Here is a 26,177-nt window from a genome sequence, read left to right as displayed (position 1 = left end):
GGGAGGGAGGGAGGGAGGGAGGGAAGAGAGAAAGACGGCCATAAATGTATGTAGTGAGTTGAATCATGACTCCTTAAAAGACAAGTTTACATCCTAACCCCCGGGATCTGTGCATAACAACTTATTCAGAAAGAGGATTTTGTACATCTCCAGATGAGATCGTTCTTCATGATCCGAGGGGGCCCTAAGTTCAACGACAAGTGTCCTTATAAAAGCAGGTAAAGACAGACATAAAAGGAGAAAGGCAGAATGGAAACAGAGACTGGCATTATGCAGCCATAAGCCAAGGATGCCTGGAGCTCCCAAAAATGAGAAGAGGCTGGAATAATTTCTCTCTGGGCTGAGCCCTGCCAACACCTTGATTTGGTCTCTGGCCTCCAGAACACTGAGAGAGTAAATTTCTGTGTTTTAAGTCATCACGTTTGTGGTCATTTGTTATGGCAGCCCTAGCAAGCTGACACAGTGTATTTCACTTCCCGGTAATGCAGGCATGAAATTAAACCATAAAATAAGGATTTAGATCCACATTCTATTTTTCTTCTGGACAGGAAGTAGGAGAGTATTTTATGTTGTGTATGCATGTGCGTATGTGTGTGTATTTAGGATGATCCTTTTATAAAGCACAGAGAAGCAAAGAAAATTTTTTCCAAATATGACTCAACTTTACTATTTAGTTTAGTGTATAGAGAAGAAAAAGACTGGACAGAATTCCATCTCTTTAAACATGATTGGAGTGATTCAAGTGTAGGGAATTTTCCAATAAAACTAAATTTCCATCAGCAAAATGCAGTTATCTTTAGAATTATATGGGGCATAAATAAAAGTTATAAGGCTTCCTAATCCAATGAGTACATATTAGATACTTTCTCATTTTTAAAAGAAATATCTTCAGTTAGTTATGTTCCTGTTTGAACTACCCTGGAAAGTGAAATAGCTCAGCCTAATCTATTTAATCCTATATCAGTGTTTCTCAAAATTGATTAGCATAAAGTATCACTTGGGGGTAGTTGTTAACATGCAGATGCCTAAGTCCTGTCCCAGATTCATTAAATTGCTGTTCAGCTTGCATCTGAATTTCTAACAGCTATCTCAGATGGTTTTATTGCAGGTAGTCATTGGATAAGAGTGAAAAAATATGTCCCAAAGATATAACATAATGGTCAACCAATCATTGCTTTAGGTCAGCAATTTTCAACATGTGTGCTGCAAGAATTTTTTAAACATGCAATAGCCGACTATTTAGTCAGGGGCACTGACCTCTTTTCTCTTAGATTGTCAAATTAAAAAATAACAACAGCCAATACAACAATCACCATCCAGTGTGAATAAATCTAAATTATACCTATTTTTTGTCAGATGGGCAAAAAAGTATATTTTTGGTGTGCTGCAGAGTTTTAGTAATTAGTTTATGTGAAGGTTGAAAATTGGTACCTTAGATTGTACCTCACTGATAAAAGAATTCAAGTTTATGCACCTGTATAGATCAGAAGACCTGTGTGTTATAAAATGTAGTACAAGTGGAGTTTTTATTCAAAATGAAATCAAAATAATTACAGTGACATGAGACTCATCTTTTTTAAAATCTCTGTAATGCTCTTACATTTTGCTGCCCTTTGTGAGCATGGCCTTGCCCCCAAAAGAACCATTATTCTGCAGTGTAAAAACAAAGGCATCAAATTCTGAGTTTTTAAGGGTTTCAGAATTGATAATACAGTATTTTTTTTCCTGCCCTCCACCAACTGCCATGTGCATCAGACTAGATAAAAATCCTCCAAAAGCGCCCTGACTGGATTGGCTCAGTGGATAGAGCGTCAGCCTGCGGACTGAAGGGTGTCAGGTTCGATTCCAGTCAAGGGCATGTACCTTGATTGCGGGCATATCCCCAGTGGGGATTGTGCAGGAGGCAGCTGATCGATGTTTCTCTCTCATCGATGTTTCTGACTCTCTATCCCTCTCCCTTCCTCTCTGCAAAAAATCAATAAAATATATTTTAAAAAACTCATAAAATTAAAAAAATCCTTCAAAAGCACTATATACCAGTCCTCTCCTGCCCCAATTAATGCTGGGGGGGGGGGTCAGAAAAGGTCCACAGTTAACTTGAAAACTTGGAAGTAGAAGATAGTTATTCAATATTTCACTGAAATGCTGGGAAGTTCTCACATCATCAATGTGTACTGGACAAACAATGGGTCCATGCTGCCTGTCACTACTCGAGCCAATTAAGCAGAGACAGGGTTGAATCATATATGAGTGTTTTTTCCAATACTGCTGGCAGTATGGGAGAGCAGCAGATTAGCCACATATGCAAAAGGACCAGGGGTCTTCAAAGGGTTTGATATGCAAGGTTTTTTCCAATACTGCTGGCAGTATGGGAGAGCAGCAGATTAGCCACATATGCAAAAGGACCAGGGGTCTTCAAAGGGTTTAGTGATATGCAAGGGCTGGGGTTACATGGGGAAATAGCCAAAGGGAGTGCCAAAATTAACAGGTAACCAGGCTGGAGATTTGCAAAGGCCTGCAGGGATGCAAAAAGGGTTGGGGATCTTCAAAGGGCTGGCAAGTCTGGTTTCTGTAACAAATCTTTGTTAATCTTTCCATGAAAATAGGCAGCTCCAAATGGGGAGGAAGGGCTGCATCTCCAGGTCAGCTCCAGCCAGGGTACAAGTGCCTTCTTTAATCAGAATAAAGCAATCATGGTTAACAGAGCATGATTAATAGTTCTTACAATACTAGTTGGTCCCCCAACATTCCATTTCTGCTGCCTTTCAAATGCCTGGAGGGGACAGTAGGAAACAGATGGTTATTGATCTCCGAGAGAGCTTATGATGGCCTCACCAAGTGTTCTAGCAACCCAGGGAGGCATGAGAATGAGAGGGCAGCCCACCCTCCCTGTGCCTCAAGAAAGGTGAGAGAAGGGCAGATAAAGAGAAGGAAAAGAGACTATGGGACATGTCTCATGGCCCTGTCACAATGGGAAGTAGCATGGACCATGCATTCAAAGTACAGAGGGAAAGACAAAAGCCTCAGCTGAAGCCGATGGAGAGATGTCCACATCAAAGTCCCAGGTGGGATGAAATACCTACTAGAGATAAGAGAAGACAAATGGGGACCCTCTTCTCGAGATTTCTCAAAGGTTTCTGGCATCAGACTAATAGTATATGGGATTTTGTGATAGAATCTAGAACTAAAAAGTTAGAGCTTGTTTGCCCATTAGGGCTTTATGACTTGAGAAATTTGAACCTACTACAAAATTTAAATGTTGATGTCCATTCTAAATTTTTACTATAAACCCACTTTTCTATATAGTAAAATCCACTGAGGAATTTATCTTTTCTGTATTTGTATTTCATTCACACACCAAAAAATTACCCGGTGTCAATCGACAAAGACAACAGAAAGTTGTACTGATATGTAGGTGCCAATGTGAGGTATCTAACTGCAGAGGTTTAATGCATTGTTTACAATGTTCCTTTGTCACCATGAAAAGGAGCATGGGCAGCCCTCAAAATGCAGACTCAATTACTTACAAAGTTCTCATCATTTGTGTTGGGTGAGAACCATAAATTCTGAGTTTCTCATATTTAAAAGAGAGCTAATTATATCTACCTCAGAGGTTTGTTTTTGTTTTGTTTTGGAAGATAAGAGGTCAAGAGTTCCCTTTGACTTTATATTCTGTGATTAGAATGTACAGAATGGTAAGTAATAAATAAATACAAAAATTATTAACCTAGTCGTTATTTGCTCTTATTAATCAATTTTCTACATTTTTATAGTTTCTTTCATTCCATTCACAACTCTGTGATCTCCATTCATAATCCTTCCTCTATCCTTGGGGACAATCCCCCTGTTTTGGCTTACTTCCAGGCCAAAGCCCTGTTTCTAGATCATCGCTGTGCATGTACCCTTCATCATCCGATATAGGATGTCTGCCCCTTACTGCACTTCTCCTCAGGACCCTTCTTCAACTCAGCTCATTCCAGCTTCGTCCACCTATTTTATTCTCCCAGGGTAAGACACTGAGAGTATGTTTCATGACATTTCACTTGTATCTTCTAAACCTTGATTTTTCCATCCTTTTAAATGCCTTTCTGTCTTCCTGGCAATAGCTTCCCACTAATACAATCAAATTTCCAACTTCTCATGCTTATCTTATTCACTGAATCAAATCTTGTTGCTTTCTGAACATTTACTAGTAGCTTTTATTTCTTTTTTTTTAAAATGTATTTTATTGATTTTTTACAGAGAGGAAGGGAGAGGGATAGAGAGAGTTAGAAACATCGATGAGAGAGAAACATCGACCAGCTGCCTCCTGCACACCTCCCACCAGGGATGTGCCTGCAACCAAGGCACATGCCCTTGACCGGAACCGAACCTGGGACCTTTCAGTCCGCAGGCTGACGCTCTATCCACTGAGCCAAACCGGTTTGGCAAGTAGCTTTTATTTCTGTGTCTGGCCTCTTCTCATTTAGTCCATTGATTCAGATTTCTAATTCTATTGTTAACAAACCTTAATTTATACAAAAATCAGGTGTTTCGAAACATCTATTTTTACCTTTTTCATGTCGACCTTTGGTCTGGAATGCAGAATAAGAGCTTAGAATAATCACAACATGTGGGAAGGAGTGATTAATTCTCCACACTAATTCATGTGTAATTAAAATCTCTCAAATCTATGTTTTGATGGTCGAAAAAGCAGCAGGAATTCATTGTCCCTCCTCCCTATACCAGTCCAAATTATGCCACTAAAAAAGCATAAATTTATAACTCAGGACTAACAAATGTATTCAAGGCAAGGCATTCAAGATGAGAAGAATACCTCATTATTAATACACCCTTAAACACAGGACCAAGTCAAATAAGAAAAAAAATAGTATATCATTTTCCTAAAGTCACAGTATAAAGCTAATCAACAACATGAGTAAAGCCTAATGGCTACCCATTTTTCCCTTTACACAAGTCCTTTCACCCCCAATGCCAGTGTGCCAACATCCCTACTTCAGGGCAGAAAACTGTGGTTAAAGAAAATTGCCAAACATCATCATATGTGACAAAACCAATCTGAGATGGCTATGAACTGAATGGTGTCCTCCCAAAATACAAATGTTGATGTCCTAGCCCAATGTGACTATGTTCAGAGACAGGGCCTTTAAGGAGATAAAAAAGTTAAATGAGTTTATTAATAAGGCCATGAGCTGATAGGATTAGTGTCTATTAGAAGAGACACCACAGAACTCATGCTCTCTCTCTCCATGCATACATCCTGAGGAAAGGACATAGGAGGACACAGCAAGAAGGTGGTTATCTCCAAGCCACGAAGAGAGGCCTCGACAGAAATCAATCTGCTGGTACCTTTACCTTGGGCTTCTAGCTTCCAGAACTATGAAAATAAATTTCTGCTGTTTAAGCGACCCAGCATATTGTATTTGTTATGGCAGCCCAGATAGACTTATACGGGAACCAAATGCAAATTTTTGAATTTCTTTTCTAATTGCTTCTTACTTTGCAATAATTATCTTTGTGTACTTTTGTACAAGTTTATTGTCAGACAAATAGAGGGGAATTTCCCCCTTCATTGCATACACAGCATCTTAGAAAATAGAAATCTCATAACCTGTATAGCACAAACTGCCTACCTTCACCCTTTCAAACAGAAACACCATCTTTTGAAGTTATCCACACTCCAAAAAATGTGGTAGGTTCTCACCTTTGAGTAAACCCTGAATACTTTAATCTAATTCTGGAGACTCCACTTTCCTTACTAGTAATTGGTTTAGAGGTGGGCACATCTCATTCAGGATTTAACCAGGAAATCTCAAACACTGCAAACATTTGAAACAAAGGAAATTCAATGCAGATAATTTTTCACACAAGTGATGGAAGAGTTGAGGCACCTGACAGGTAGAAGGGGAGGCAACCAAGCCACAACTACCTCTGAGCTGGAAAAATAAAAGGAAGAAGAAGTCTAACCAGAGCCCAGTGACCTGATTACCTAAAAATCTAGACCAGTGGTCGGCAAACTGCGGCCCCTTGAGTGTGGCTCTTCCACAAAATACCACTGCGGGCGCGCACGTACAGTGCGATTGAAACTTCGTGGCCACACTCAAGGGGCCAAAGAGGCGCATGTGGCTCATGAGCCACAGTTTGCCGACCACTGATCTAGACAAACTGCCTGCCAATCCAGCAGGTGTCAGAGCAACAGAGGAGACACACAGCTGCTAGAGATGTAGCCTGAGGGAGAGGAAGGGGAGAAACACCATTCTCTCTTCTGCACATCCTTCAATTTCTCACTAGTGCCTCCCTTTGGCGAAAACCAACCAGAAACCAGTAGTCCTGGGAGCCTGAGAAACAACGTACAGAGGTCAAGCCCTCTGAGGATACAAAGCACATAAACCAACATGTGTGACCCACTTCTGACAAATGAAATAAAATCTACCAAGTAGCTTCTACCGAAGATTTCCTTTGTCATAAAAGCAGTCACACAAGAACTGCCCCCTTCTTCTGCTGATCATGGCTAGTCTGTAGGTGATGCCTAAAGTGGCTACAGTCAAGTTATGACCATGAGAGGAGTTAGTGAAGGCACAGTAACCTTAATAAGGTTATTCAGTGAAGGAATGGATGACTTCTTAAGTTACTTTACTTTAAAACTTTCTGTTTTGTGGATCATGTTGTTTATTATTTGCAGTTATTTTTTTCTGTTTCTTAAAGCCAAAAGCATTCTACATGATTCAGTCTGTTTTCTAGTGATTCCCCATAGAAATTCTTGCCCAATGCCTCAAGTAGAATTTTCACAGTGTACTAATAATTAAAGCAACAAAAAGGAATGGAACCTGAGGCAAGGTGTCAACATCAAAGTCAATAGTACAAATCAGAACATATAGTCCAATGCCCTGGGAGAATGTGTTAAATCTGCACAAGGCAAAGGATGGTAGACTGAAAATATCAAAATGCCTGGTTTAAATAGGAATTGCTGAATCATCAAAACAAGTTCTGTATATGTGATTATGAACAATGGCTTTTTTATTACATTATCCTTTAATATTATCGACTAAAGTGCCAGATGCTTTGACAGTGGGTGGACACCACCAAGGGCAGTGATTTGGGACAATCACAATATCCCCATTTTTTTGTGTATAGAAGCTACCCATTATGAAAAGGACACCAGAACTTTAATTTTCAATTCCATCAGTTTTAATCTACTCCATTCTTGAGATATATTCTGGCAAAGAGTAACTTGGAAGAGGTACTTATTCTGCTGTATCAAAGATTTATATTTTGCCTTTTAAAAATATATTCACATTATGGACATTAGCCTTAGAGTTTTATATATGAGAATATTTATATTAATATATCTACCAGAAATGCTATGAAGGAAAAAAAATCAAATCTGGGGTCTAAATTTGCCACACACACACACACACACACACACACACACAAAGTAGCAAAAAGCTGGCGCACCCTTGTGTTGTGAAATAAATATCCAAGACGGACTGTCATCTATTAATTGTTTTATCTTTTCTTCATTTGTTCATCATGCATCTAATGAAGATGAATACCTGTGGTTTGAATAATATTACCTTTACTGTTATACATTGCAATTTCAAATATTCAATTTTGTTAAAAATTCCCCTTGTTTATTTTCATCAATTCCTGAAAACATGAGCCTCAAGATCAGCTCTCTCATCCATAGAGCATAAGCAAAGAGTGTCCACCTCAACAGGACTGCAGGTTTTCCTTCCTCCATGACCAGGGAACCCTGCCCACTCCCCAGTTCGACAACAGCCATAAGAGAGGAATGAGGAATCCTAGTGACACACCAGCATGCTGCAAGACAAGCCTGCTTTCACAACTGAATTGATGGTGTCTCCTAGTTCTACTTGGTGTGTTTCTAGTAACCAACTCATTGTTTTAGTCTCTACTATTTTGCAGTCTAGGGTCTGATTACCTTTCCTAGATGTTCAGAAATCTACCAATTAATCAGCCTCCATAACCCCTGCTCCTCCCCGCAACCTACAAGAATCAACAAGTTCCCCAGTTTGCCTCTGAAACAGTTATTTTTTCCTCTCTGAAAATCTAGGTTTTAACCTACATCCACACTTCTGAACCATTCTATATTTTATAGTGTATCTAAAAGAATTCACTCAGATGTCTTCAAAGCATATCTTCCAAATACTTTTCAAAAATTATAATTCCTGTCAGAACTATCTAGCTTCTTTTTTCAAGGCTCATAGTGATGTTTATGTAAATATCTAAAGAATATTGAAATGATTGCTGTTCTTGAGTTTATTTCCCAGAAAATAATATGGTTTTTGCTGTGCATTTAGGGTTGGTGCAACAACTAAAGTTGCTAATCTATAGTAATAAAAGGGTAATATGCTATTTAGACCGGACATCCTTCCAGATGTCATTCCAGACATCCTTCCTGATGAAGACGGGCTGGAGGGAAGCCCAGGTCCCGGGTGCCAGAGAGAAGCCAGTACCATCAGCTGGGGGAAGGAAGGCCTACTCTTGCAGGAATTTCATGCATTGGGCCTCTAGTATAAAATAACAGAAGAAAAGAACTGCAAGGAATATACAGGGTGTCCCCAAAAATGTATATACACTTTAACAGCTGATAGCTCAATTTTGAAAATAAAATGTATTTTAGTAAACACTGCCTTTTTACTTATTCAAAGTGCGGGTGTACATTTCTGTGACACCCTATGTTATAGTCAAACTAAGTTAGTTGTGTTGTGTAGTCACTGGCTGAAGCACAGGGAGTGCCCAAGAGGGACAGGCAATGCCTCAGAAAGGGGGACCTGGAGGGGGGCTTTATTAAAGGGTATGAGTGGTGTTGAATGACTGTAAGAGACTAGGGAAATAGGGGGCCAGCTCATGAAATGACAACAGTTTAGGAATTGGGTAGCCCAACAATCTTTGTTCAGGAGGCAGAAGGAATAAAGTGGAACTGAGGCCATCATTTGTAGGAAAGCAGTAACCATTCAAAATAAGAGAAATTGTCAGTCACATTTCAGCCACAGTGGGAAGCATTGTTCCTATAACTTTGACCATACCCTTGGGATTTCTGTTGTTGTGTTTGTTTTTGTTTTTAGGTTATATTAGGAATATTATATTTTTATCATCAGGGTTAGAAGAGTACTCAGTGCCTTATTTCCTTGGAAAATACAAAGTTAAGATATACATAGAATATTATGTTCAACAAAACCCCTGTACCTGCTTTGGAAAAAGAAGCTGCTTTTCTATGTCATACTGACCCTACACAGCTCAGATCTTCAGACACGAGTGATATGTTCCATTCTCCCAAACTGTGATTTCAAACAGCAAAGTTTGCAATCACCTGTGATTTTAGAGACAAATTTTATCAGCACTAAACACTTGATGTTGATTAACAAAAGTTATTTTTTACAAGACCATCACTATAAGTTTCTTTATTTTAGATGTATTTTTGAAAGAAATAAGTTATTTGGTTTTTAAATCAAAATGGTTAGGAATGAGCTATCAAGTAAAAAATTATCTCATTCTTAGAAGATTAGGATTTGCTTTATTAAATATTGTAATCCTGCCACACAAAGAGGATTCTATTTACTTCTCTCAAAATCCTTCCCATTTAGTAAACTGTCTCTTATTTTCACTTACTGGGAAGAATTCATTTTTAAAATGAGGTTTATGCAAAGTTTCTATCTCTGTGGAAGTTTCCTTATAATGTTTAACAACATGAAAAGTATTACAACCATTGCCCCAGTCTTGCTAATTTTATAATTCCTCTTCATGGTTAAAATGGAAAGAACCAGGATTTTTCCTTCTGGAAGTCCTTGTATTCCTAACCTCATATTTCTTGCCTAACAAGTACAGGAAAAGGAAAGTTCTCTGCATTTTGACAAGGTGACAAGTATTTTGAATTCAATGAAGATCATCTGTAAATTATGGATCTTTCATTGTGCAAAGTTTCTCAGGTGCTAAGACGGATAAAACCCAGTCGCCCTGTCTCTTTCATAGTGTTTACCTGAGATTCCCAAAACAAAATCTAATTTCCAAATTTAGCAAAGTCAATATTTTATAATTGAGTATTAGACTTTTATAAAGAAAATTACTTAGGGGACCCGGAGCATATATATCCATCTATTGATGTAAAGGTATAATCCCAGTCCCTGGCCAGTGCAGAGAATGTCCTACAGTAGATATTTACATTACTTGGCAAGATGAGAAGAGCAATTCAATCAATAAGACTTAAAAATACATCTTGTCTTAGAATTCACAGGACCATTAATCTTTGGGGTGTCATTGCACTTTCGTCATTGGGTTAACTAATTGATGCTCATAACATTAGGATACTCCTTTTTACAGCGAAAAAATAAGTATAGATCATTGCTTTCCAAAAAAAAATATTAAGTCTGTTATGGATTATATAAGAAATTAACTTTTGTTACAGATGCAACTAGGGAAAACAGAGTAATATATGTGTTTGTAAGTGTTCACTGATCATTACTTATACAATATCAATTTTTAACAGAACAGTAAAGAGACAGAAAGGAAACTAAGATATTTTCTTTTCTTTATGTGAAAGGGAATTTTGTAAGAAGTGGTGCAAAGTGATGGAAAAAAAATACTTTAGAGTTAGATCTAACTGTGTCAGCTTTGACACACATTTCTGAATTTTGGGCAGAGTGGAAAATAAATTGATGTTTGTATGAAGGAGCATTTTTGTTTGTTTGTTTGCTTGTTGACTAGCTGGTTTGCTCAGAGAATCCTGAAAATCTGTTATTCTACAGTTCCAACCAGGGAAATAGGAAACATGCATTTATAGTGTTGGCTTCCTGTAAAATAGCCCTTTTGGCATCATTCCTATGGAAGAAATATGGGAGATAAAAAGGAAGAAGAAACTCCAGAGCAAATTATTATTATTTGAGATTTATTGAAGGTCTTCTACAGGTGCATATATGCTGTGTTCAATTCTAGAACATAAAACAGCTTCTTAACTCCAATAAGGACTTTATGAATTGGCCTTTCCATTCCCCTTCTTTGCTTCCAGAACTTTCCTGCAGTCCAAGACTCTTTCATTACAGGCTTACTATGGAATAATTTAAATCCTTACTTAATGTTATTTTCCCTAAACATCTGACATGGTCTATTTTTTTCTACACATTTTTATTGCTAGTAACTACAATGTAATGTAATATACTATCAAAAATATCAGAGAACTATAGTACCAAAAATACAAGAGAACTATAAGTCATTAATAATAACCATCTATTCCTGATCTTTCTTCATATATATAGTTAAGTTTGATATTAATTTTCTTCACCAACTGGGAGACAGTTCTGATAACTTCATCAATCTGATGGGCTATGATGCTAAACAATTCAAGGAGCATCCAATTTTATCAGCAGAAATACTTGTTTCAATACAAAAGAATCAAATCACATCATTTCTTCTCATTAACAACTAAGGAAATCTGACACATTTTAGTTTAATGCTCTACCATTATTGTCATTTTCTAAGAAGAATCCCCATTATGACAGAGAGAGAAATTAATCTTGGATCCTGGAGGCCATTCAGACACATGAAAAAAGAAGTGGGATTGTTATTAATCTCTCTGATAATTATAATCAAGATCATAAAATTTTTGGTTACAAAAGCCCTTGTCAATAAGTTGGAGATTGCTTGATTTTATATGCTTGACAAATAGTGAGAGAAAATTAACTAGGCCCTAATTGACCTGTTTTATTCATGATTTTTTGTAGAACAGAAACAACAATTTATTCAGAAATGACCCAAGTACTTCTGCTGAAGTTATAGGTCAGTCACACATCTGCAGCTAGCTGCTCTAAGTACTCGCACATTAATAAATATACAAATATAATCATTGAATTGCACCCAGGAAGTACCCTTCTGGCCTAGAATTTACAGCACTGATAAGTTACCATACAAGTGTGATGAAGTACCACTTTTATATGATAGAAGTGAAAACAAATTAAACCAGGCTTCCTGCTGTTCAGGCATTGTTGAGAGTTATTTATAAGGAAGTAAATGACTATCAGTTCTCTTGTATTATGTTTCCTTGTTAACAGAACGATTCAACTGTTAGTACTAGATGTATTCTGAGGGTCAATGCTTCATTAGAATAAAATTTAGCACCAGTGTCATCTCACACATGTTTTACAAATTAAAATACCAGCCCCCATTTCACTTCATTAGCATTCATACCATCACTAAACTATACTATCATGCATGTTCTCTGATATGTTTATTAGTAATATTTTTATTTGGAAAAAAATAGTGATTTTAGCTCTTAAAAGAATTTCTCGCAAGTTTCAACATATAGTTTCTTGGGTAGCCATATCATGTTTATATTCCACCTACTTCAGTAAAGTAACATTTGATGTTAAAATGCCCAGACAATTCACCAAGAAATAAAGGAAGGTATTTTGTATAGTATAGAAAAATATCTTGATAGCAATTTCCCACTTTAAATATATTCATACTAGAGGTCCAGTGCATGGGATTCGTGCACTGGTGGGGAACATGGCCTGTGGCAGCGGTTCTCAACCTGTGGGTCGCGACCCCTTTGGCGGTCGAACGACCCTTTCACAGGGGTCACCTAAGACCATCCTGCATATCAGATATTTACATTACGATTCATAACAGTAGCAACATTACAGTTATGAAGTAGCAACGAAAATAATTTTATGGTTGGGTCACAACATGAACTATATTTAAAGGGCCAGAAGGTTGAGAACCACTATTCTACAGAAAGCCACTGTTCACCTGACAGCAGCAGGCTTTATCCCACTCTGGGCCCTCGCAGCTGCCCTTGGGATTCATGCTGTCCTGTCTCCACCCACACCTTGATCAATCTTGCAGGCGATAAATCTTCCTTCGATTGTCCTCATTTGCGTGCGCCTTTGGTCTCCTTTTGACTGAGACGGGTGCACCACGGGATGGCTGTCTGGGATGCGGGGGGAGGACACCGGTGGGGGACGATCCAGTTCCTAAAATACGGCGTTCCCCTTAGGAGACATTGTCAAGCATCCCGAGCTGCTCTCGGGAAAACAAACGAGGTGGCAGGGCGTGGGGTTGTTGGAGAGGCGCCTGGCGCGCCCGCTCTCTGCACAGCTGTCCTGGCTGTCAGACAAGGTGGCGTCCTCTATGGAAGTTTACACACTGTCACTTAGATGAGAAAAACTGATCCCCAGGGAATCGGCAGCAATCAGTGAGTCATCGCAGATGCCACTACGGGGCGAGACAGCGGTGGGCCCTGGCTGGCCCAAAGCCTCTTCTCCTTTCCTTTGGGGACGTCAGGTAGTGTTGGGAATGTGCTGAAGCATGGCTGCCGGCTGCCATCTTGGCTGACAGTTAATTTGCATAAGGATATGCTGATTAGCCAATGGGAAGGGTAGCGGTCGTACGCTAATTACCATGTTTCTCTTTTATTAGTGTAGATTAGTTGCATAAAATATTTAAAAATCCTACTATATATGCTGATATTTTCTGAAAGCACTCTGATTGACCATACAAAGTATCCAACTTCCCAGATTACAAAGTTTCAGCACCCAAACTTATTTTTCTAGAATGTTGATAATACTCAGAAGTGTCCCTAAAAAGCTTATTAAATGATTAACCAGATCCTGAGTTGAAAATGTCTAACATTAATTAATGAATATCTAACAGGTAATTTTATTAAATGTCAGGACATTAAAATAACTCATAGAGTTGCAAAAATGTTCATGGCAAGTTTGGAGAAATTTATTAAAGCAGTCATAAAATTCTCTTCAGATGTATTTAACTAAGCTTTATTTAGGAGTCAGTTTCATTTTCTCGCTCAAGTGAGCTCGCTTGATTCAATCTATAAAATAAGTAGTTTGAGACTACAAACAAAGCAAGCAAGAAAATCTCAGGATGATCAGGGCCTGTGAGACAGCTGTTTGTACTTTCTTAAGTATGTTGCCCTCCCATGGAAGCCCATTGTTTCAGGCATTTCACAACCTTTAAGCAGGGGTGGAAGGAAGAAAGACAACTAGAGAATCGACCAATAAGTAAGAGGCTAGTTAGTCTTCAGGCTTAAAATTGCATTCTGAGGAACTTCAGCCATGATTACTCATATATGGAAGTGCCAAGAACAAAACAGACCAGAGATCCACTAAGTTTTGGGAGAAATCGTGTGGCCAAAATAATCCTAAGTATAATTTTCCAAAACCTGTGCCTATTCAAACTTTAAAACAATCCCCTGGACGCCAAATGTTCTCAGGGAGAAAGTGAACTGGAAATGCCTACTAATGTCCATTCCATATGTTCCCATAAAGAGTAAGTCAGAAGGAAGAACCTAGAACCTTTTAGACAGTATTTTCAGAGATCATGGAGGGCAAAGGAAAAGAAAACTTTCCCCAGAAAAATGAACCAGGGACAGCCAGGTGAGCTAAGGAACATAGTCCCCACATCCTAGTTACCCTGGTAACCCCTCATAGAAACTAGAGGTGAGTCTGGGCTCCATAAAACTAGAAAGTTAGATATGAGAGAACAGGATACAGAGAGATGCAACAGTGGGAAAAAAATGCATGACAGAGACAAGGCAAGCAACCATGAAGCTACTTTTGTTTTAAATGTCCCCTTCTGGCTATCACTCAAGACTACTTTTAGACCAAGGTTGGTGGTAGGAACCAGATATTGCTCCCAGGTAGCAGCTAAACAGCACGGAAGAAGAAAGATGTTGATGAAGGAACTTGGCTGGAAAAACTCTTACTAAGCAGTCGTTCATATGAAATGGCTTATATATACACCAGTCACTACCTTTAAACCTTGAAAAATATTAATCCGTATACAAAATAATGCACACAGAAACACTAAATGCAGCCTATAAACAAATAAAAAATTTTAAAGATGTCAAATAAATTTCATTTTATAGTGGACAACTGTAATCTTAGTTTTAAAAAAGTGATTACCTGATAACCTATAGATAAATGTATTATAAATTAATCACACTAATACCATAATTGTTATTTATTTGAATTCACAAGAAAACCATTGTTTTCCTTTTAAAACTATTTTGTAAGAACAAGTTCAAATCAACGACTTAGTAATAGCAGGGAAGACTAAAAAATAAATATTTTAATTAAATGAGAAAGATATTTAAGTTTAATTATGATCCTCAAACATCAAATCTTATTGTATTTACCAAATATTTTCTATTACATCCCAAAAGCTGTGAAACTTCAGGGTTTGGCTCCAGAAAACATCTAATGAATTTTCAATCTATCATGTTTTCATTTTATTATAGAAAGAACTATTTTAGAAGGCGTTAACTGTTGTTGTTGTTTTAACCTGAATTTCATTACATCAATGCAATTTGAACTAAGTAAATTTAATTTTCTAGGTTCTAAATGTATTAAATTGGAAAAAGTATCTGAGCCATAGGAATACTTTTCTCTCTTTCAGAGGATACCAACCTCATACATTACTAGGTAATTTTAACTACCTATCTCCTGCCATTGGTACAAGTAGGGCACTTCACCTGTTGTTATAATTTAATGGCACTCAGGATTAAGTCATGAGCACCTACAGGAAAGTATTTCCTGATCCACTTTATTATTTCTTCCAATATTTATCACATGGTCTACAACTTCTGCTTTTAATTAGAGGCATCTAATGATTAATACTGGCCAATCTGTGTCCAATTAAAGTCAATGAAAAATTATAGGTGGGTGGCTGGGTAGAACTACTCATTCAGTAGTGGATACTTACTTAACCATAAGGATGAAACACTGAAGTTTCAGTTCTAGTCAATGAAAATGCATCTGTGTAGGCCTTAGACTAAGGTGTGATGTCAAGGAAAACATCAGGTCAGAATACTTAAGTTCAAAACAAGCATGTGATATTTTTTTTTTCAGAACTAAGACCTCATACTGCTTCATATTTTTTACTTTATTTTCTTTTTTAAAAAACCTTAATGAATTTAATTTGCATAAAATAAACCAAATATATTTAAAGTATACAATCTGATACTCTTTGGCATATGCACACACCCATCAAATGATCTCCACAATTGCCTGGCTGGTATGGCTCAGTGGTTGAGTATCGACTCATGAACCAAGAGGTCACAGTTTGATTCCAAGTCAGGGCACATGTCCGGGTTACCAGCTCGATTCCCAGTAAGGGACTTGCTGGAGGTGGCAGGTCGATTATTCTCTCCCATCATTTATGTTACTATCCCTTTCTCTGTCTCCCTTCGCCTCTCTGAAATCAATAAAAACATCTTTTTAAAAACTATGTATCTTCATATTGTCTCTTCTCTGTGCCATAATGTATTAGGGATCCACCCTACTCCAGTATAACCCTGTCTTAACTAATCTGCAATGATTCCATTTCCAACTCAAGTCACATTGTGGGGTACTGTAGGTTAGAACTTCAATATATCTTTTTTAGGGTACAACTCAACTGATAAGCTGCCCTCAGCCACCCCCCCCCTCAAAAAAGTCATTCCCTTTCCACATGCAAAATACATTCCCAACATGCCTAAAGGTTTTAACCCATTCCAACATCAACTTTAAGCCCAAAATTCATCTAAATATGGTCAACTCAAAAAGTTTTAAACATCAACTTCAAAATCACCTAAATCAGCTTTGGGTAAGACTCTTGGTATGATCCATCCTGGGGAAAATTTCTTCCCCATCTGTAGACTTGCAAGACCTAGAAAACAAGTTATCTATTTACAAAATATAATGGTGGGAGAAGCACAGGATCGACATTCCTTTTCGAAAAGGAAGAAATTGGAAGGAGAAAAGGAGTCATATGTCCCAAGCAAATAATTTAAAAAAAAAAAAGCTAGATTTCCAATATCAGCCAGCAGTTTCACTCTTGATCCTAATTCCTTTGGTATTAATATCCATGTCAATATTAATATATTTTAATACTGATAGTTAATATTGCATTAGCAGTAACACTGTCACTATTTACTAACATGATTTATACTGCCATAAAATTTGAATAGTATTGTCTCAAGTGAATATCCTTCCAATATAAAACAATCTGATTGTATTGGCAATGAAATACCATATGCAAATTGTATTGTTCCTTTGCAGGATTATTAAGGAAATTTATGATTTTGTTTTGTTTTGTTTTGTTTTTATTTGAGAGAGAGGAAGAGGGAGGCAGAGAGAGATAGAAACATCAATGATGTGAATCATTGAGCAGCTGCCTCCTGCATGACCCTTATTGGGGATTGAGCCCAAAACCCGATCATGTGCCCTGACCCTGACCAGGAATCTAATTGTGACCTCCTGGTTCATGGGTGGATGCTCAACCACTGAACCACACTGCCTGGCTTTAAGGAAATTTAAATCTGCTGTGGAATTAAAAGAAGTGGGCCTGGCTGGATATTATTAAATGATGTCCTTCAAGCAATTTTATATTGTCTATGAACTTTCTGTCCTGTGATCACTCAGACAGTATTCCTGATAGTGTTCTCTGAGGCTAACATTTCATCAAGGAAACTTTCTACGTGCTCCAAATTTTCTTTAATAGAACAATAAAATTTTACTAAAATGTTTACATGCTTCCTGCATATCAATAAAAAAATGACATATGAAGAAACAAAATCCTTAATCTAATTGCCCAAATGCTGAAACGTCATTGAGTTATTACTATAAGTTGAATAAATACATCAATATTAGTATCATGAACTCTCCCAAATGTATAAGTTTTATGATAAAAAAGAAAATGAGTGAGAGAAAGAGAAGACACTAAAACAAGGCATAAAGAAGGACAGTGATATAATAATGGTCAAAAGTATCATTATGTTTTAGAGAGGTTTTTTCCCCTGCAATTTTCAAAACTCCCTAACTTGTATTTTTAAGTGCTTGAATAAAAGTTTGAAAATTTTCCAAAAATAGTAATAAAAATTTGTCTAGATGCCGTTTTATAAGTGATCAGTCATTTAGAAAGTTCAGTTGAACTGATGCTTCTCTTCAAAACTTGGACCCAGGAATCAAGTTCAAAACAGTTTGTTTAGTATAATCCTGTTACATCATCCAGCCAGATGTCCATCAACTGATGAACTGATGTCAATGTGAATTCTATGGGGGAGTATTATTCCCTCTCATGACTGACCCCATTTTCAAATCTCTCATATTTAATCGCTGACTGCATTAAAAATATTTTATTTGAGGTTATTAAGAAATTAGCTCAATTAAAATGTAAACTTTTCTGGTAGTTATTTGCTTTAGTAAACCTTTACAGCTAACTAAATCTTATGAGCTTTACTTCTACTCATTTTATTGTGAAGTTTGCCTATAGTGAACTTTATCAGATACTTTCTAACGTTGAAGTTAGATAGGGCAACACCCATAACAGGAAACAAATATTAAGTGTTGAAAAAGGAAAGGGAGAAATGATAGTGTGTTTTTTTCCAGTTTCTGTGTTTATATTTTGGAGTTGACATCATGCTTTGTGCCAGCTTTATGCAGTCACACAAACAGTTGAAATTGGCACTATCCCTCAGTGCAGACTTTCAGAATGGCTATGTTTTCCTCTGTATATGCAGTCACTTTATTTACTATCCCTCTAAAATTGTTAGGTGCCATAAGATCTCCTCTGCCTGTTTTAAAAAATGTATTTTTCAGACATAAATATATTCATTTTGAATCCTTTCTCACAAAAATAGTTATTCTGATTTTTGAATAATTTTTATAGTCATTTTCAGTATCATTCAATTATTTGAAAATCCTTAATTACACTCAGTATTTAGAACCAAATATAGCATGGCTTCTGAGGATTTGTAAAACAGAAGCACGATTTTCTCTATTCAGAACAAAGTTCACTAAAAAGTAACTTGATTTTCCATGTTTTTCCCTTCCAAATCTCTACACTGTGGCCCTGAGGAAGCAATGCAGCCAGACAAACAGAAACTGTTTTCTGCCACTGTGTCCAATCAGAGCAGTGACTGGTGCTGGGAGATGGGGGGCGGGAGTACTCCAGGCTAACACCTGCATGGAATGGGGAGTACTCAGTCACTACACCTGCATGGGCTCGCAACCGCATCTTCTTTGTGAACATGCAGGTCTATATAACCTGTTGTAGCCCTTCTGCACCATGATAACTGCACAAATCCCACCGTGCAGTGCTGTGATTCCAGCAGTTTCTCCTACAGGGTATGGCCTAGGATGCATAACCATGTTCTTCCAGTGTTATATGTCCCATTCCGGGGAGCATTTTTAAGACTCAGGAACCAGAGAATGTAGTCATGTGAAGCATCTGATTGCTCCCTTTTACATAAACCCTTTCAGTATGGTATAGAAGAAAAAAGATATAATTGATGTTAAGCAAGCATTGTCAATTTCTAACCACGAGACACCAAAGTTGTTTTCTCTCTCAGCCTGTCCTCTACACCAGTGCTTTCAAAACTTTAATGTGCATGGAAATCACCGGGAAATCATGTTGGATGCACAATCTTTTTCAATGGTAAAGGACAGGACCAATATTCTACATTTCTAGCAAGAATGCAGCTAGTCTTAAGAGGAACCACACTTTAAGTAACAAGGTGCTAAAGACTCCTCTACAGTTGTAGTTCTTTCAAAGAGTTGTTAAAGTCCTCATGAAATAGAAACTAGAGGGTACTATGAGTTATCCTTACAGATGCATCAAGAGAAAGACTGATACTGAGATTGTTAACAGCCAAAGGCAGTATCTAGGACTAACTGGAAGGTGTTGTGAACAACCCTCACAGATCTGACGGAACCCATGAGAGATTATGGTAGTGAGATTCTGAGAAAATGTGCTGGGTCTTTGTCATAGGAGAGCCATCACTGAGAACCATCCTAGCAGCCATTACCAACAAATAGGCTCCTGCTGCTGCCAGGAGCAGCCCTGTTAAGGGAAGCTTCTGGAAACCATGTATGGGAAGCCACCAAAGAGATCAACCACCAGGAGGAGTACTCAGGGTATTGTTTGAGGAGGCCTACTTTCTCAGAATTATTGACTTCTTTGTATTGTATGCCACCCTTGAGAATAAAGAGATCTCTATGCATCTCAAAGCCAAGTGAAGAGTGCTGGTCTTTCATTAGAGGGCTAAATGAGAGGAGGTAAGAGTTTTCTGGCAAATACTTGATGGGACTGGAAGCCCAAAAATTCTGCATGGAGTGGGGAGTACTCAGCCACAATGAAGGTTCTTAAGCCATCCCCTGCTTTTAGCTTTTTAGTTGTACAACACAGACCGTTGAACAATGGTGACGTCCAACACTACCTAAACTCCTGCTTCTACCTCAGTGATATCATTGTTCAGTTACTGAGCTGCTCCTTTAGCCTGAAATTCCAAATTCAGATTCTGATCTTGTTTTGGGAGTCTTACTTGTTTACCTATCTCTGTCACCCATCTTCTTATGAATCTCAAACTACTATCTAGGAGTCATCAGCAGATTGCATTGCTGGCACAGTGTGGTTTTATGGCTAAATTAGCGATATAAATCTTACTTAAAGTATTCCTGAACTTTGAGCCCATTGGAAATCTGCTTGTCAACTCTGCCCCAAAGAATTACTATCCATGTATTATTACATCCTCTAGTTTGCCAACTAGTCATTTATTTTAGCCACCCTATGCTAATGCCAGTATGTTTGCACTTATTCACAAGCTTTTGGAGAGATGCTTTATCAAAAGCATTGCTAAAATCAAGATAAATTATGCCTTTTCATAAATTAACTTAGTTACTTCATCAAAAAATTCAGATTAGCCTGACATGATTTATTTTTAGGGAATCCAGGCTAACACCTGCTCAACAACCCAGATAATTGATCTCATTATTTTAAAAGAGATTTAACAGAGTAGTTTAGTTTGGAAGAAAAGTTTGAACAGTTGACCAATCACCTTTTCCATTAAGAGTCCAGAAAAGTCACAGAAAAATCAGAGTACAGTTTTTGTTGCTGTTGTTTTAATATATTTTTATTGATTTCAGAGAGGCAGGGATAGGCAGAGAGAGAGAGATAAAAAAATCAATGATGAGAGAGAATCATTGATTGGCTGTCTCCTGCACGCCCCCACTGGGGATCGAGCCTGCAACCCAGGCATGTGCCCTTGACCGGAATCGAACCTGGAATCCCCCAGTCTGCAGGCCGACGTTCTATCCACTGAGCAAAACCAGCCAGAGCAAGAATAGAGTTTTCAAAATTATTTTCCAAATCCCTTCTTCAGTAAACTTCAGATAATGTACCACATCTCAATTACTTTGAATAACTCAAAAAAAATGTTTTGTCCTATTAAGAGATGAGTGAATCTAAGAGAACAATTGTGTCCATATTTCTGTGTGTCACTCATAGAATTAGAACCCCTTGGTTATTTTCTGAAATCACTTTTATACCTGGGTCTTGAGGGAGTGAATGTAGTGGGCAGAGTTGGAATTATTTATGAGTATATTATTTATGAGTCAATTTGCATATGTTTCTGAGAGGCAGAAATGATGGCTGGGCTGTGAATTAAAATCTGAACTTTTAGTTGCATTTGATAGAAACGAACTGCTGCTTTAGTGAGAAAGAGATGTTCTTGGCTAAGAAGCTAAAGTATAGAAAGAGTAAGGGTGAAGCTCAACCTCACAGATACCTAGAACGACTGGAATGAGAAATAGAAACACTACTAAGACTCTCTTGTCCTCAAGTCTCTTCTCTCTAAAGGTCAGCTGTATTTTCTCAGATAGGCCTCTTCCACGTGGTGTAGATGTGATCCCTGCACCTCTCATACTCATGTTAACAGCTTCACTACAACTGAGCCAACAATTCATTACTTAGAACAGGTTTTAAAAAAGAAAAGAAAGAAAGAAGAAGTCTTTATCATGCCTGGTTGGAATTGTCCTTGGACCAATAAGTGGTGGTTAGAAGGAGACACAGAAAAGTGGTAAACACAAGGTTTAAACAAATTCTCCTCATATCAGACATTTAATCACGGAGTAATTTGCAGTAAAACATTCACCTGCCTCCCACCTTCCAAACACAGAAATCATCAGTAAAATGAGCTATAATGTCCACTGTCCATATCAGGTACAGATATGTTTAGACTTATTCATGGTAAAATGAGGATTTTTTAAAAACACATTTAAATTGGTTTCTTTCATTTCCAAGCTTCAGATAACATTTAGAACAAATTAACAAATTAACTTTCAGTTCAAGATGGCAGAACGCATAAGTAACATTGAAATGAGAGAACAGAAATACATTTGGAATGAGAATAAAAGGGTAAGCAGAGTCAAAGGCAGCATCAGATGATGGAACCCACATCTCAATTACTCTGCATATCTTAAAAAATGTTTTGCACACATTTCTGAGAGCTAGAAAGGTGAGGGCTAGTTTGGTTGGCTAGAAACAGACTTTAGGAAGTCACAGATCTGCACATACCTTGAGAGGGCTGCAAGCAAGGGAGGAGCCATCCACCTGGTGGAGTGACAGAGAATGGGAGTTAAAATCAAAGCAAACCAAAGAACTTATATGCATATATCTACATAACCTATGGACACAAACAATAGTGTGGTGAAGGCCTGAGGTGTGGGAGGAGGTCAATAGGGTAAAAGGGGACACTTGTTATACTTTCATCAATAAAAATAAATTTTAAAAAACTAAGCAGAGAATATTATGAATTAATTTAATAAAAAATCCAACTTAACAAAATCAAAGCTAAAACAGGAAGCTTAAGTGAAGATCTCTAATTTGAACGCTTGATTCCCCTTTCCTATCCCCAGTGCATAGTATAGACAACAGGGTTTTGAAACAAGAATTTTTAGAGGTAAAAAAGACAGGTTTAGGAAATTGTAGAAATTAAGGGGACCATGGAAGAAGCACAGGGCTGCAGAGCAGCAGAAGGTATATCTCCATAGAATAGGGGAGCTGAAAAGCTGCAACAGGTATATTTCCATAGAATGAGGGAGCTGGGAATAGCAGAAGGTCTATACTGGTATTTATAAAATAAAGGGAAGGAAGCCCTTCATTCAGAAGGAGAAGAAGAAAGCCCAAAGGGAATAGGAAAACAATAAGGAAGGAGGTGGGGAGAACCTCACATGTAAGGTTAGACCTTTGAGCTCAGGAGTTACTATAGAAACCAGTCTAAGGGAATAGTGACCAATCAGAGGGGATATCAAGGCACAAAGATCTGCAGCCTTTATAAGCCGTAGGGAAAAGGAACTCAGTGGGACTCTTTCCCCCTCCCCACATGGGAGTCTGCACTGTGAAATTCTTTCCCCTTCCCCATGTGAGAATCTGTACTTGTTCTTCAATAAATCTCCACCTTTGCTATACCAACTTCCCTCCGTGGATTCATTCTTCGACTCCGGCAGACAAAGAGCCTGGGAACCAGTCTGCCCAGGGGAACAATGTATGTTCCAGTCCAAAAATTCTGTTTCAGTTTCACTATAAGCAAAGCAATAGAAGGCTTGTCTCTAAGAAATTGAACATAAGAGCGGGGAAGATGTAGGATTTCTTATGAAGAGGGTGGTACAACAGGGTAAAATCCTCCTAATGTATGCATAGTAGAAGCTAGCAGTTTGATAACCCTGGGAGTCTTGGTGACCTAGCCAATTAAGAATTACTCAGAGGTATACTAGGGAAGGCCTTAGAACAAATATACATGCTTACACAAGCTGTGGGCCTTAAAAATGTGTGGACAACCAAGGTTGATAAGACATAGGAGGAAAGCCATGAAGAAAAATTAACTAGATAAATAATCATTCTTTAAAACTTTTGGGGGAAGTATAGATAATTAAAAAAAAGAGGGGAGTTTAAATAAAACTCTACTCAGAGTGCTCAAGAAATAAAAGATACTTAATTTATACAATAAGAATCCAAAATTATCAGAAGGAATAGGTAGAAAATAGGAAACAAGTACTTAAAGGTTATAAATTTGCTCATGAAGAGAACTGGTTAATAAACATTTTTATAAAATCATCTGGAATTTAGAAAATAAAAACCGAAGATGTGGAAAATATGACCTACATTATTTTAGGCCATATTCATATGAGCTATTTATTGATTTTTAATATTCATAGTCATCCCACAAACATACCATGAGGACTTAACTTAGAAATTTACAGGATGTAAATGTTAACATCCTTAACAATGTAAGAAGTAAAAGTAAATAAAACTGTAGCTGCCAAAAAGTGGGTAAGAAATATAAAAGGAAGAATACCTTAAAAGTCATCTTATAAAAATAGCATCATTTGCTGCTTAAAATGATCGGAATAAGAAATCCAGCAATATATTATTTACAGCTACAAAAAATAAACCAGAAGAGAATTAATAATATAAGAATCAAGAATATAGAGAAGAAAGATATGGGCCAAGAAGGCATGAGCTAAATTCTCATCTTTCAAAATAGGGAAGTATTAGATAATATTAAAGTTGATTAAGTGGCATAAACATATTATCTAGAGTTATGAAAGTGGCTGGAAAGATAAGTAGTTGAGAGTATTTGCCTCTGGGGAGTAGCCAATGAGATTAGGAGGCACAAGGCAGAAAACTAGTGGTCCTTTTTTTTAAAATCATAAATCAATTATGCTATACGAGTGAATATTTTCCCCTGTGCCCATATTATTGTAATTTAAAGTAAGTATAGGTAAATACTGTCCATATAGATTATAAAGTCCATTAATTTTATAGAAGATCAGCTTTAAATGCATTCACAGTTTTAGTTCCATGTCAAATTCATTTAGGGTGTGGAGTAAGAAAGTGATACTTTAAACAACTTTTAAAGGAACAATGGAAAAAGAGAAATGTCAAAAATCTAGGGGAGAGAAAAAAATTATACCCTATTTTTTCAAAACAGAGTAAGAATATTTATGTATTCTGGATCCCTAGAAACACTCAGGAATACATTATTATATGAAATCTTAGGGTATTTCAAAAGGAATAGCTGTCAACTCAATATTAGATAACAACATGGCTGGCAATACTTGAGAAAGCAGAGCCCAGGCAAAGACAGAGTTAAGCAAAGATTTGAGACCTAAGCATGAGACTAGAGCTAGAAGAATATTATTAAGGAGATGGGTATGTGAGCGAGACAATCCTAAATATAACCCTCTTAAATTTGTCAATGCAAAAGCCCTTCTACCCTTTTAATACAGTGAGTAAAATGCCTGAGCCCCCTTCCACTCCCCATCTCCAGTCATATCGGATCACCTATTCAGGACCAATTAGGAGGGAACTTCCTTTATCATGATGTTATATCTCGATGTGAAAGTACCTCCATTACAATTATTCCCCAGGCTCCCTTTGCTACTTAATTTGAATACAATGGGAGGTACTTACTTAGTTCCTTTTCCAATAGGTCAAATCACTGGGGAGAAGGGACGTGGAGAGTCCTGACCTCCCCACATTGTCCGTTGGGATTTGGGTGCCTGCAGAGCATACAGGTACAGCTCTGCTCTCTTTACTGGGCTAATGTGCGTCCACCCCACCAGAAAGCCTGTGGCTTTCCACTGCCTGCCTGAGGGTAAGTGTTGCCTAATTCTGGAGGACAGAAGGGCCACTGCTGTCAAATACTCAAACCACATTCTCCAGTAGCTCTAGTAACAACGCTTCCCTTTAGGATCAAAATATCAATTACGTGAATACCGAATGGGGGAGAACTGCCTTGGCAGTAGGATATAAAACAGCTTTGGGATTTTAGTTGACTGAATATGAGCTAGCAGCTATGGATAAAAGAACATTAATTGTATGGCATCACAAGCACTTTTCTAGAAATCTCACCTATAAAAACAGTGATAGAAACATGTTCATGGCGTTGGGGTACAGAACCACAGAACCGCTCACAGTAGAAACAAGTGTTTACCTAACCCCAAAGAAGAATAATTTGTTCTAAAATTACCTCAAATAGAAAAACTCACTTCCTTGGGGTTTTTTCCACTGAATCTTACAGAGCCTGGGGTTCTTTGCTGCTGCCCCAGGGGGCACTACAGAGAGCCAGCAAGGAGGACTCAGGAGGCCATGGTCCCAGGACCTCTCAATCCTGTGAGATGAGCCCCACTTTGGACATTAACTGTCAGACTTCATTTTTAAAAAGCTTGTTTAGCCTTTTTTTATAATAGGTTTACATGATCTGCCTCCTGACTTTTTGCCTAGATTCTCCTTCTGTTTTTCTCTTCCCCACTAATACTACCTTTTGAGTATGAAATGCATTCCTTCCTTCCTTCCTTCCTTCCTTCCTTCCTTCCTTCTTCCTTTTT

The sequence above is a fragment of the Myotis brandtii genome, unplaced genomic scaffold (genome assembly GCF_000412655.1).
Source record: "Myotis brandtii unplaced genomic scaffold, ASM41265v1 scaffold14, whole genome shotgun sequence".
Lineage (NCBI taxonomy): Eukaryota > Metazoa > Chordata > Mammalia > Chiroptera > Vespertilionidae > Myotis > Myotis brandtii.
This window is presented reverse-complemented; position numbering follows the sequence as displayed.